Below are 12,680 nucleotides of genomic sequence, written 5' to 3' on the forward strand. Positions count from 1 at the left end.
GCTGGTCAAACCTGATGTGTCTTAATCTGGAACAAATCCATAGCCTCTGGCTTTCTGTGGAAACAAAAGCAGAGTCTCCTTTCCAAAGTAATATATCCTTATATCCAAATTTTGAAGTCAAGTTACCTTTAAAATATACATTTTGGCATAACTCAACAGTTTTTACAATCAAATGTTTTTCTGCAGTTAAAAATCCCAAAGACAACACAATCCAGATTTTTTGTGTAATATTCATCTTCACGTGGCTTATTTTTATATTAATTTTACTGTCTCTTAAAGACTTTATTTTTTAAAGCTATGTATTTGTTTCTATACTGTATATATCACCTTTTTTTGTCTCTTTTAAGCCTACGTATCTTTTACACACATTGTAAACTATTACATCTGAATCTGTCTTATTGTGAATCTATTGCTTTAAGCTGCAGCAGCTGTGGCTGCTGGCTCCGCCCACCTCAACTTCCCAACATGGCAGTGGTTTACCGCCAGCTCTGGGAGCTATTGTGGGTCTATGCTTTTATCCAAGCAGCATGTAGCCCAGAAACCTCTTTTTTTGTTTTGTACTAGCAAAGGCTAAATCCACAATGCAGCTTAATTTGCCACTTGCAGAGGCCTCATTCCCGCCATATGGCGGCAGGTCGAGTGCACACACTAGGAACCCGCCAGTAGCTCAAACCGGCAGCTGCCGCTCATTTGAGAGAAACAACTAGGAACTGTTTTTAGCTCCGTTTTAGAATCTTTTCTCAGTTTTTAGGTGGAAACTTTTGTCCCACGTTGGGCGCCATTTGTTGCTAGAGTTTTTCTGCCTGGCCCACAGTCAGGACAAATCTCTCTCACCCGCCAGTCCCAAGCCGCTCAAACCCGATCAAGTAAACACAGAGACACAGCACACTGCTTGACCTGGATAGAGCGAATACATGCCACAACGGAGCCATGATTTTGAGGACTGTTTTAAAAGAAATAGCTTGGGGGGAACCCCCAAACTGAGCCATTGAGTTAAGGTTCCTGCTGCACAGCTTAGAGACCCGGAAACCAAGGTGGAGGAGAGTACAGACTCCAGAGTTGTTCTGTGACTTCCACATACATGCCATCACACATTCATACATGTAACAACAACTAATGGCCATGTTGTAAGCTGCCTGGATATCTGAGCCTGGCCTAGAGGATTTGGAGATACCACAGTCCCAGCAGTGAGCATGTGTGAGCAGAGCCCTTGGAGCTCACACTGGCTGGGTGAAGGACATGCTCTCGAGGGCAGAGTTTCAGGGAGATCCTGCAAGCATCCCCGCTGGTAGGGAAACAATCCTTGTGAGGTGAAGACGGAAACTGGGGTCAGCGGACTTAAGCAGGACCAGGGTCAACCCTTCTAGAGTCTGACCCTGCGGTTTATTTTTCTTACACACTTAAGCATGGTAAAACTTGGGAGAGAGGTTTCCATGTGACAGTTCTCAGAACAAAGCTTTAGGCATCGCTACATAGAAACTCCCTAGCAAAGTAGCAAAGCACCTTTGTTTGTTGTTTGTTTGTTTGTTTGTTTTTTGAGACAGGGTTTCTCTGTGTAGCTTTGCGCCTTTCCTGGAACTTACTCTGTAGCTTAGGCGGGCCTTGAACTCACAGAGATCCGCCTGCCTCTGCCTCCCGAGTGCTGGGATTAAAAGCGTGCGCCACCACCGCCCGCAAAGCACCTTTGACCTTTACAATAAGAATGAGTTCTAATGGCTGATAAACAGAGCGGAACAAGGCCTAAGGAGGAAGGATTTGTAATAATCGTAAGGATAAATTCTATTTATGGAGGATGCAGAGTGCATGGGGCCTCTTTCTTTCAGGTGGGTTCTACTCACTGAGAGACAAGCTCAGTATCAGGGCCTACACAATGCTCAAGATTTTGGGGGATTCAGGAAGGCTGGCTCTATAGAATAGTAAAAAGATCACCAGGTAAGACAACACCCACTCCAGCCTTTCCAGTGACCAGGCATCAGCCATTTTCTTCCTCTGGAGACAATAGATCTGTATGTTTAACAAGCCTGATTCTGCCAATGCTTTCTCTAAACTGGGGGACAGACGCTTGGATGAGCAGGGATCCATACCGAGCTTTCCTCCTGTGATCCTTTGGGCTGCTCAGAAATCCTGCCTTGCATCTTCTCATACACACTGTCTGCTGTCTGTCCTCCACACTTCTCCCTTCACCTCAGATACCTGGTGGTTATTGGTATGGGCTCATCCCTGGTCTTTCCACCTGACCACTGAGAGGCCCACTTCAGCACTTCCAGGGGACCAGAGGGACCTTGTCAGGAAGGCACTGGCTAGCAGAGCCTGCCATGGAGTGAGAAGAGCACTGGAGATTTGCACAGGGGAGTGTTTGAGAGGTAGAGGGGCTTCCTGGAGTAGGAACTGCTCGGCTCCCCTGACCGTCCCTACTGAGAGCCTGTGCCTTCCTTGAGGGCTATATACCCCAGTAGTTCTCACTCTACTGCCTGGGTACCAGGGGACAGAATGAAGACATTGTGTTGATGAATATGACAGACTGAGTTCCCCCTAGTTTCCTGGAGCAGTGGCCACCTCTTCATAGCCAGGCCTTGTTCCTGAAGCCATTGGAAAAGCCCCTCCCAGCCTGCTGCCTCGCTCTGCTGCCTGAGTGAGTGACATTTTGACACTACTCAGGGAAGTCGTGTGTCTCCCCCCACCCCCCAACCTGTTTTCAGCAAGGACTGGTCCTAGCAGCTTCTGCTAGTGTCCACGTTGGGCATCAAACATCGAGGGCATGCAGATGACACCCTGCATCTTTTGGGAGGACACACAGGAGGGACTAAATGCCGGAAGCTGAGGAAGAGTTGGTTCTTCTGGGCATCCTTGTTTGGGTGGGGTGGTGGGGCCAGTAAAGAGGCAGACGCACAGCAGAGACTTTGCCAGAGACAGAGAATCTGGGGAGACTGGAGTCCAAAGCCTGAAATAGTGACAGCAGGAGTTGTGGATGCCCTGTGACAGGGAGCCTGGCGTGTGCTGGTTCTCTGTGGCAGTCCTTTATAGGAAGTCACACTAAGCTTGTGGTCCATGACACACGAGAGCGGTGCCACGAGGCTGCCCTTTGCAGCAAGCAGCCCAAACCCAGCTCTTTGCCGTCATTTCTGAGACCAGAGAGAGTGGGCAGGGTAATGATAAGGCGTGCATTTACAGGCAAGTAATCTGATCCCATCTTTTAATCCCCCCCCCCATCTAGAAAATAGAAAGCATTCGGATACTTACATTCAGACAGAAACACTGTGATTGACTGCTGCGTTGACTCCATGTGGGGTGGAGGGAAGTGTCTACCCTGTGGCTGTGGGCACTGGGTTGGCAACAGGCTACAGATTGTCCACTGCTGCAGATCCTTCTGGAAGCTTTTTTCCTGCCGTCTTTAGCATGGGTGTAAGGGGAGAGAGGGATGAGAGAGGGAAGTGGAACTCTGGGCTGCTTCCTTTACCTCTTCAGGAGGGACAAATTGAGAGTGCAGGGGGTGTGGTCTTGGGGCTGTGTGATGCTGAACCCATCACCGGTGGAAAGAGCAAGGTCCTCTGGAAGGGAGCCTGAGCAGCAGAAAGGCAGTTCTTGCTTTGGGGATGGTCCTTTACTGGAACTCACACTAAGTGGTCACTGAGACAAAATTGGGGGAATTGCGTCGGTTCAGATGAGAAAGGACAAGCACGTTATAAAGGGTTGTCAGTAATAAGGAAAAATATGTACACATGTACATGACCCAAATACTCATCATTATGAGATGACCCTGTGATGCAATATTATAGCCATATAAAGGAGCATACATCATTATAAAGAATATTTAATTTTTTAAAGATTTCTTTTCCTGCATATATGTATGTGCATCACATGCATGCCTGGTGCCTTCGGAGGCAGAAAAGGGTGCTGGATCCCTTGGAAGTGGAGTCATGGCCAGTTGTGAGCCACCTGATGTGGGTGCTGAGAATTGGACTGGGATCCTCTGCAAGAGCAGCCAGTGCTCTTAACCGCTGAGCCATCTCTTCAGCCCCTAAAGTATAATATTTAATGAAAATTCTGAGCAATACTGTGTGTTTTCAGTGGTTGTATACACACAGCCCTGTATCAAAGGTCTGAGAGAGCTGTCCCTGAGGTAACATTTGTGACAATCTGAGAAGATGAAGAGGAGCAGGATCCGTATAATGATCAGAAGACTTTGTGACATTCTGATTTAAAAACCAAAAAAAAAAAAGAGCGAAGCCAGTCTTCTGGCCTAAGAGTATAGCGACTCCAGTGTTCCCAGGCTGTGGGTTAGCAGCGACGCAGCTTCAGCGTTCGCTCATGAGGGACTGCATGGAAGTAGACCCTAGCTGAGCATCCGTGTGTGACGGGCCGGGTGCTGGTCACTCAGCAGTGCAGGTGTCGGGGACATGGAATCATCTGAGGCAAAGTGAACCATTGGTAGTTACACCTTCTTAGGAGTGGCATTAATAATTTAACATTTATTAATCATCTTTAGGCCATTTCTATTTTAGGCACCACTGGAGGAGATTCACTTTTTTTTTTTTTTTTTTTTTTAAGACTGAAAAGATGAATGGATGAAACTCGTGCCCTTGAGTCCCTCAGCAGGCCGGGTCTCCTGCTGAGTCCCTTGACTGTTAATTTGGTACCCCTGCCTCTAGCCTTGCCCTCTGCTCTGTCTTCCAGCGGCCCCGAGAGCGATGATTCAGAAATAGAAATCTGATTCATCTCCCTGTTTACCTCTGTGCCTTCCTCAGTTCTCCAGTCCTGGAGGAAGGTTGCCTTTGTTCATGTCTCTCTGTGCCCTCTCCTAACTGAAACGGAAGGGCCCCGTGGTCGCAGGACAGACCCAGGCCAGCTTCCTGCTCAGCCTGGAATTGCAGCCATGCTTCCACGTGGCATGCCCTGCTCCACATCCTTCGAAGCCGTTCAGACGCCGCTGTGGCCGTGAAGCTGTTCTGGACCAGGCCGAGAGGGTGTCACCTGGCACCTCGCTGATGCCATTGTTCACAGTAGTCAGCGTCATTTCTATCGGGAATGTCAGCTTAGACGAACCCGCTGGGCTTCTCCGTCCCTCATAGTGCCGTCTTGGCATCCATCATCTGCTAGGTTCTGAAGACACAGTGAGTGGAAGCATAGCACGTGCACTGGTTATCTTTGCTGCGTAACAGATCAGCCCAAGACTAAGCAGTTTAAAACGATCCCTGGGTTGAGCTTACAGAATTTGTGGGTTGGGCCGAGCACAGTGGGCTTGGCTGAGGCCTTAGCCCGGAGGTGCCGACAGCTGGGAGATAGATTGCAGACTTTGATCGTATATGTCACCCCTGATCCCATTTCCCCCATGTGTCCCACCTTGTCCACCTCTGTTCTCTTCTGAAGGGACCTTTCTGATGACAGTGAGGACTCAGATCCTGGTCCATGCGCCTGTGGCTTTACACAGTGAGCCATGGCTGTCTTCGTACCCCATAGGTGGTATCTGGACCTTGGTTAGCCTGTCTCTGGATGGGCATGGCACTGACCTCGCCATAACCTTCATTTTTAATGTACTGTTTTAGTGCAGGTGCATTTAGCCCCACTCTGCTTCTCACTCTCTAGCCCTCAGGCTCTGTCTCTCTACTGCGGGTTATCTTTCATAACTCATAACTTGCTGTGAGGGTTAAATCAGGTCACCTGTGAAGAGTAGGTAGAGCAGTGCCACACACTGTTCAGGGCTCAGTGAGTCCAGCTGACTTGTGTCTGCCTGTCCCCTGACATGGAAGGCCGTCTGACAGAGGATGGGTTTAGCTTATCCCCATTTCTGGTCCTCCCTTGGCTGAAGGCTCACAGTTGGGACTCCTCAGATGCTGTCACTGAGGTGTTGGTTGATACACCCTTTGGGTCCTTTCCTATCTGGAGACTGTCTTGACTCGCTTGGCTGGCCGGGTTTAGGTTCCCCTCGACATCTGGAGTTCTCTGGGTTCCCCATCATTTCCTTCAGGGCTAACTAGGCGAGGAGGCAGATAGGTGCTTTATCACTTATCTCTGATGCTCACCGAGCTACGGTGCCGGGAAAAGCCATTAGTCATGTTCTGTGTCATGGAGAAAGTTACTTACCCTTGAAGACCATTTCCTCCTCTGGTAAGTGTAGCTGTAATGAAATCGACCTCATTCAGTCGAGGATGAGTCCAGGCAAGGTGCCGTGCACAAAACTGAGGGCAGGGCCCTTCACTGGCCTCGTTCATCTTCATCTTCAAACGCCATGTACTTGCTAATTTAAAAACTGGAGAAAAATGAGGAAGTGGGGGACAGGGGGTGCTGCTGTTCTTGTAACAGGTGAGAGGCAGCCCTGCCTTCACTACTCAGCAGCTCAATACTATATTGTGAGTGCTTTGTTACTTTCTAGGGACAGGGTTTCCAACGTATTTCACTGTGTACATATGCTGTTTTGCATCTTTAACCCAAAGTTAAACATTAATGTTCCTTTTAATACTCCTGTACTTAGAGCTTTTGTGAGACCCATTTTTAGATCGATATCTCATATTGGTAGAAGTGAGATGAAATTTTAAAATACTCATTTGTTGGCTTTCAAGTATTATTTGCTCTTCAGGGTTCCCCAGGAGACCGATAGGTGGTGCATTACATCATTCCTTTACTTCATTTCTGTGCATGCATGTATGTGTGTATGTGTGTGTATGTGTGTGTGCACCTGTGCACACCTGGCTGTCGGAAGTCAACCTTGTGGTTTGTCCCACAAGCACCACCAGCCTTTATTATTTTTTATTTTGAATTTTACTTTATGTGTATGGGTGTTGTGCCTGCATGTATGTCTGTACACCTGTGCATGCCCGGTGTCTGCAGAGGTCAGAAGAGACTGTTGGATTCCCCTGGAACTAGAGTTAATAGATGGTTGTCAGCTGTCACATGGGTGCTGGGAATTGAACCCACATCCTCGGAGAACGGCCAGTGAGTGTTCTAGCTAGCCAGTGAGCTAGCTCTCCAACCCCGTCAACCCTGGTTTTTGAGATAGAGTCTTTCTCTGCCCTGTAGCTCCCCAAGTAGGCTAGACTGGCAGGACAGCAAGGCCCAGGGGCCTGCCCATCTCCACCTCCCCCAAACTGGATTACAAGTGGGCATTGCCACACCCAGCTTTTTTTTTTTTTAATGTGTGTTCTGGGCATCAAAATTGAGTCCTCGTGTGTCAAGTACTTTGCTGATGGAGCTGTCAGTCAAGCCCTATTCTAGGTGTTTTGGTAAAGCAGTGTGCCTGAGTCACCTGAGGAATCCTGGCTGTTGAGTGAGCATTGAGGGGTGGGGCTTGAGCTCAGTTCCTCAAGCTTGGGCAGCAAGCGCTTTGCTGAAGTCGGAGCTGTCATGCATTCACATAGCCCAGGTGTTTGCATAAGTGCTCAGTCATACATCTTGAACATAAAAAATTGGATCCTTCAATGAGAGATGTATTTCCTTGAATCCCAAGGCATGTTTCAAGAAATGAATGTGAAGTGTGTTGGCCACTCCCTGGTCATGAACTGCTGAGTCATGTCTCCCAGGGCCAGGCTCACTAGGTTGAACATAGAATATGGATGTATCCTTGGACAAACATGTCTTGACATTTTGGTTGTGAGCCCAGCCTTTAATGCCCGAACATCTCTCCAGCTCCAGACAAGCAACGCCTTGAAAGCCAGTCAGGTGACTCACAGTGTGTGTTTCTGTGGCTGGAGACAGCCGACTCCACCTGCCCACAGACCATGGCTCTTTAGGGCTTGAATAATTCTTTGGAGGGTCTTTTAAAATGGGCTTTTCCCCTAGAATATATAAATAATGCATGGGGTGTCGTTTTATATTTAATCTTAGGCTTGGAAGGAGTCTTTGTTATGTATTGGCTCAGGATAACTTAGCCCTAACTAATAAAGGCAACAAATGTTTACCTTTTCTGGGCAGCAGTGGTGGGGGTGGGGTGTCTCTGTGACTCAGGAATTCAGTAGTATTTCAGGTTTGGGGTCTCCCAGGGAGAGGCAGTCTTCTCTGGGCCAGCTGGCTGGCGTGTGAAGCTTGGCCGTGGCTGGAAGATTCACTCTTGGTGTCTGTCAGCTGCTAGCAGGTTAGTGTTGGCTGGTGGCACCAAGCCTCAGGTGGGCCCCCATCTGGCTGCTTTGATGTCCTCACATAGAATATGTGATCTGAGAGTAGAGAGATGGAGAGATCCACCCTCAGAAGTCAGGGGCATTGCTTCTGCGTTTCCTGTGTCCCCACAGGCCAGCCCTACTCAGCATATTGGGCAAAGTATGGAGCCTCTAGTGCAGGAGCTTTGGGCCTGTTTGGACACTGTCCTCCTGGCACAGTGTGTTCATGAACCTAGAAGCCATCCTAACCCACCACTGAGGTCTTTGTCTCCTCCTCCTCCTCCTCCTTTTTTTTTTTTTTTTTTTTGAGGCAGAGTCTCATTGTAACTCTGACTGGCCTGGAACTAGCTAGGTAGGCCAGGCTGGCCTCGAACTCACAGATATTTGCCTGTTATTGCCTCTACCTCCTGAGAGTGTTGGGATTAAAGGTGTGCACCACCGCTCTTGGCCATCACTGAGGGTTTCTGTGGAGGGTTTTGTTACATGGGCATGCCTCTTTAAATCAGCGGCTACTGGTGGTTGAACTTAGTCTCTAGCCCCCTCCTGTTCCTATAGATCTCAGATGGAGCTGAAATTTCCAACCTGCTACTCATGGCCACCTTTGGAAACTCTAAGGGCTTGAGTTTCATTAGTCACCTTGAGTCATCTCATTAGCACAAATTCTGATGTGGTTGGAAGAGGCTCATTGGGTATCAGAAGCCTTTTGTCGTTAATATTGCAAGGGCATTAGGCGCTCAGGACTTAGGGCTTTGACCAAGTGTATGAAGTGTATGCATATATATCACATACATATATATATATACACACATATATACACACACAGCAATATAGACATTTCATACAAATGTTTATTATACTCTACTAGTAACTAAAGATATTTTATACTGCAGTCAGGTATCATTTTTATTTTGGGGTAAAGCTTTGGTTCATACTCTGCAGAGGAGTGCAATATAAAAGGGAAATAAAATCACTTGTCATCCTATGGCCAGTATTTATTTTCTAGTCCTTTTTATATGGTTATATATGATATTCAGTCTTTCTTTTCTCATTGCAGAAGTGCTATTTGCCTATTACAAAGACATCTGAAGAGTACAGAATGCTTGAAGTTGTAATTATTATTATTTATTTAAAATTATTATTATTATTATTTAAAAAGTCCTCTTGGGGAGGAACCTGCTGTTATAGACTAAGGAAGGAGATGGCCAGATGGATGCTTTGGGCCGAGTTGGGTACCTGGTCTGTTTGAAGGCAGCAGAAACTTTCCAGAACATTGCGAGTGTGGAGTGTGGAAGGGGAATTAGTCTAGAGAGAAGAAAGTTCACTTTATTTCTGTATTAAGTACTCCTTGCTGGGTATGGTGATGCATGCCTGTAATCCAGCATTTGAGAGGCTGAGACAGGAGGATTGCCAAAAGTTCAAAAGTAGCCTTGCTAACTAATCAACAAGACCGTCTGAAAACAAACAAACAAACAATCCCACTTCCTAAGAAGAGCCTATTTTCAGGTATGAAGAGCTGTTTGTAGGGAATGACAGAGATAATTAATAAAGAGGTATGGCTTTAACGTACAGGTCGGTGTTTGTTTATTTGTCAGGATTGCTTGTAATCTGCTGCTGGTCTGGATGAGTTGTTCTGACCCTGTTGCCCAGCTCATTCAGGCACTTAACACTGTTTACCCTTTGTGGGGGGTGGGGTGTAGGGTCTGTGCTTGTGTAAGGTCTGTGAGCTGAATGCACGCTGGTTAAGCTCATTATCGTGTATTGCATCAGATGGGGCTCAGCTGTTTTCTTTGGACAAGAAAAAACAGGAGGAGAATGGCACTTTGTGGAATCTTCCAAACCCAGAGCTTACACTGTTGAGAGCTTTCAGTTGGGATGTGTCCATTCATCGGGCACCTGACTGGCTCGATTCAGAAAAGAGACATCTTAAGGCTGACGGTTCTTTGTGAGTGTATTCGTGCTCATGTGAGTGTGCACTTGAGGCTAGCCTTCAACATCGGATGTCTTTCTTGATTGCTTTCAGTTTTATTTCCTCTGAGACAGGATCTCTTACTGAGCCTGGAGCTTGCTGATTCTGCTAGACTGCCTGCACCTTCCCAGCACTGGAATCACAGGCCTGCGCTGCTGTATCAACTTGTACATGGGGAATGGGAATCTGAACTCAGGTTCTTATGCTTGTGTGGTCAATGAAGCCATCTCCCCAACCCCAAAGCAGACAGTTCTTAAGTCCGATATACGTATTCAGGATTACATGGGGGCAACTAAAAATCCTGATGCCTAAGCTGCACTTCATGGGGCTGGTGAGATGGTAAGGACACGTGCCATCAAGCCTGTGACCTGAGTTCCATCCCTGGGGACCACATGGTGCTAGGAGAGGACTCACTCCCCCAGGCTGCAGCCCACATGGATAACATCATCGGAGGCATCAAAGCACTGTTAGTTTTTGAAGCTTCCCCTGCCTCAGTGTCTCTGTGATTCCATGTGGGTCCAAAGATGAGAAGCAGTTCAGCAAGGAAGGTGCTGGCCTTCTCTAAGCTGCCCCCAGCCTTCTTTGCAGTGGGCCTGGTGTGTTTGCAGCTGTTCAGTGACAGATCACTGACGTACAGAGCAGACTGAATGTCAAGGAGCCCTAATGTTGTGATTGTAGTCTCTGTGTAGCTTTGCGCCTTTTCCTGGATCTCACTCTGTAGACCAGGCTGGCCTCGAACTCACAGAGATTGGCCTGCCTCTGCCTGGGATTAAAGGCGTGCGCCACCACCGCCCAGTCCATTGTGTGCTTTTTATTGAGTATTAATTGTGTCTTAGGCTCCAAGTCGGAGACTTTATAGACATCCAGTCTTTTTCGTCTTGCACAGGAGGAAACTGAGGCTTATAATAAGGCCTCGAGTGATTTACACAGGGTCTTAGCTGCTAAGTGACATCACCAGCATTGCAATGTTGTCCTCTCTGGAGTCTTTCTGTAAGATGAGACCAAGGCCTACAAACGAAAGTGCATCTGTGTCTGGTCTGAGCTGTGCTAACTCCTAAAGCCAGGCCTCAGATGCTCTTTCTGCCACACATTGCTGTCCCTGGCATCTGCCACACCCAGCTGCTGCCCAGGGAGCATGCAGAGAGGTGTCTCTCCATGTTTGAGTGGCTCAGGAAATGTCAGATATAGCAATTCATTTTCCTCCTTCTCTTCCTCCCCATCCTCCTCTCTTCTTCTTCTTTTTTAATTTTTCAAGACAGAGTTTCTCTATGTGTAGCCCTGGCTGTTCTGGATCTTGCTCTGTCTTTGGTCTCAGGCTGGCCTTGAACTCACAGAGATCCGCCTGCCTCTGCTTCCCAAGTGCTGGGATTAAAGGCATGCGCCACCACTGCCCAGCTAGCAATCCATTTTTTATTGCTGTAGCAAAATCCTAAAGTGGAGTTTTTTTTTTATAGCCATGGTTTTAGAGATCAAAGGCCGAAGACGGTTGGTTGGCCCTGTGTGTTCTGTTTCTGGTGAGGGCCCTCTTGACCGGGCCACAACATGGTAGATGTTATCCTGGCAGGAAAATGCCATGTGCAAGAGTGAGGACCCATTTTAGAGTGAGGCAGGAAGCCGGAGATGGAGGGTTTGCTATTAGCATTGATCCCTCAAGAGTTCCCATGACCTCTTGACCTCTTGCCCTTGTCCTAGGCCTCATCTCCCCTCTCACTTCACTTCACCAAAGGCTTGGCTTCCAGCCTATGACCCCCTGTGGGGCACACTTAGACCCTGTTGAAGGCACAGCAGATGGCAGGGGTGAGAAACTTGAGTCTCCATAGTTAGGTTTTGCCCCTGCAAGAGGCAATGTGGGGGCAAAGAGAGGGCAGGCAGAGGCGGAAGTGACCTTGGGCAGCTGTGTTGGAACCGGGAAGCGAGGGCTTGACGGGCCAGTCAGAGCCTGGAGCCCAAGGGCAGCTGACCTTGTTTCAGGTCTTCCTCTGCACTGCCCTGCTCTGCTTCGTCTGCTGGTGGGAATCTGCTCGGCTTCACATTCCTGCTCACTCCTTATATCCCGGCAGCCATTGCGGGATCTGCTTGCCTCCGTTTGTACAGGGAAAAGGAGATGCTCCTTGGGATGAGATGGAAATAAAGTGTGAGGCACAGCCCACCCCCCTCAAATGAAAAAGACTCAATGACTTTCTTGGGCCAGCCCTGCTAATCATGGGAGAAACATTTAATTTCAACCAGATTACAAAGCGGTTGCTTTTATTTGTTTTCGGCTGGATTTGTGCCAAGGATTCAACTTTTCCTGTTCACTTTATTAAAAACTTTATAAACAGCATTAATAAATAGATATAAAACTGCCGTATAAATGACAGAGAGACCAAATGAAATTCACAAGGGTCACTGTTGAATAAGTAACAGAGCCACGTCCTTGTGCGATCAAATTCTCATATATGCAAATTAGATACAGAGCTTTACTACAGTGTTTTAATTAATATTTATAAATCACAGGGTGTCTCGGAAAGGGCCAGTAACCTATTTATATTGCCATCATGTCACACAAATAACAAAGCCTCCGGGGACTGCTGTCTATTTTGCATTTGGTCAGAAAAGTAAGCACGTTGTTGTGTCTGTCTCCCTTA

The 12,680-nt window shown here is 47.6% G+C and overlaps 1 protein-coding gene across 2 annotated transcripts in view; it reads left to right on the forward strand.

Annotated features, from left to right (window-relative positions):
* Positions 1-12,680, forward strand: part of Igsf3 (immunoglobulin superfamily member 3) — a 92,577-nt gene that overhangs the window by 38,823 nt on the left and 41,074 nt on the right. The window lies entirely within an intron of this gene.

This window comes from Peromyscus californicus, unplaced genomic scaffold (genome assembly GCF_007827085.1).
Source record: "Peromyscus californicus insignis strain IS unplaced genomic scaffold, ASM782708v3 Scaffold_9__1_contigs__length_137607984, whole genome shotgun sequence".
NCBI classification, from domain to species: domain Eukaryota; kingdom Metazoa; phylum Chordata; class Mammalia; order Rodentia; family Cricetidae; genus Peromyscus; species Peromyscus californicus.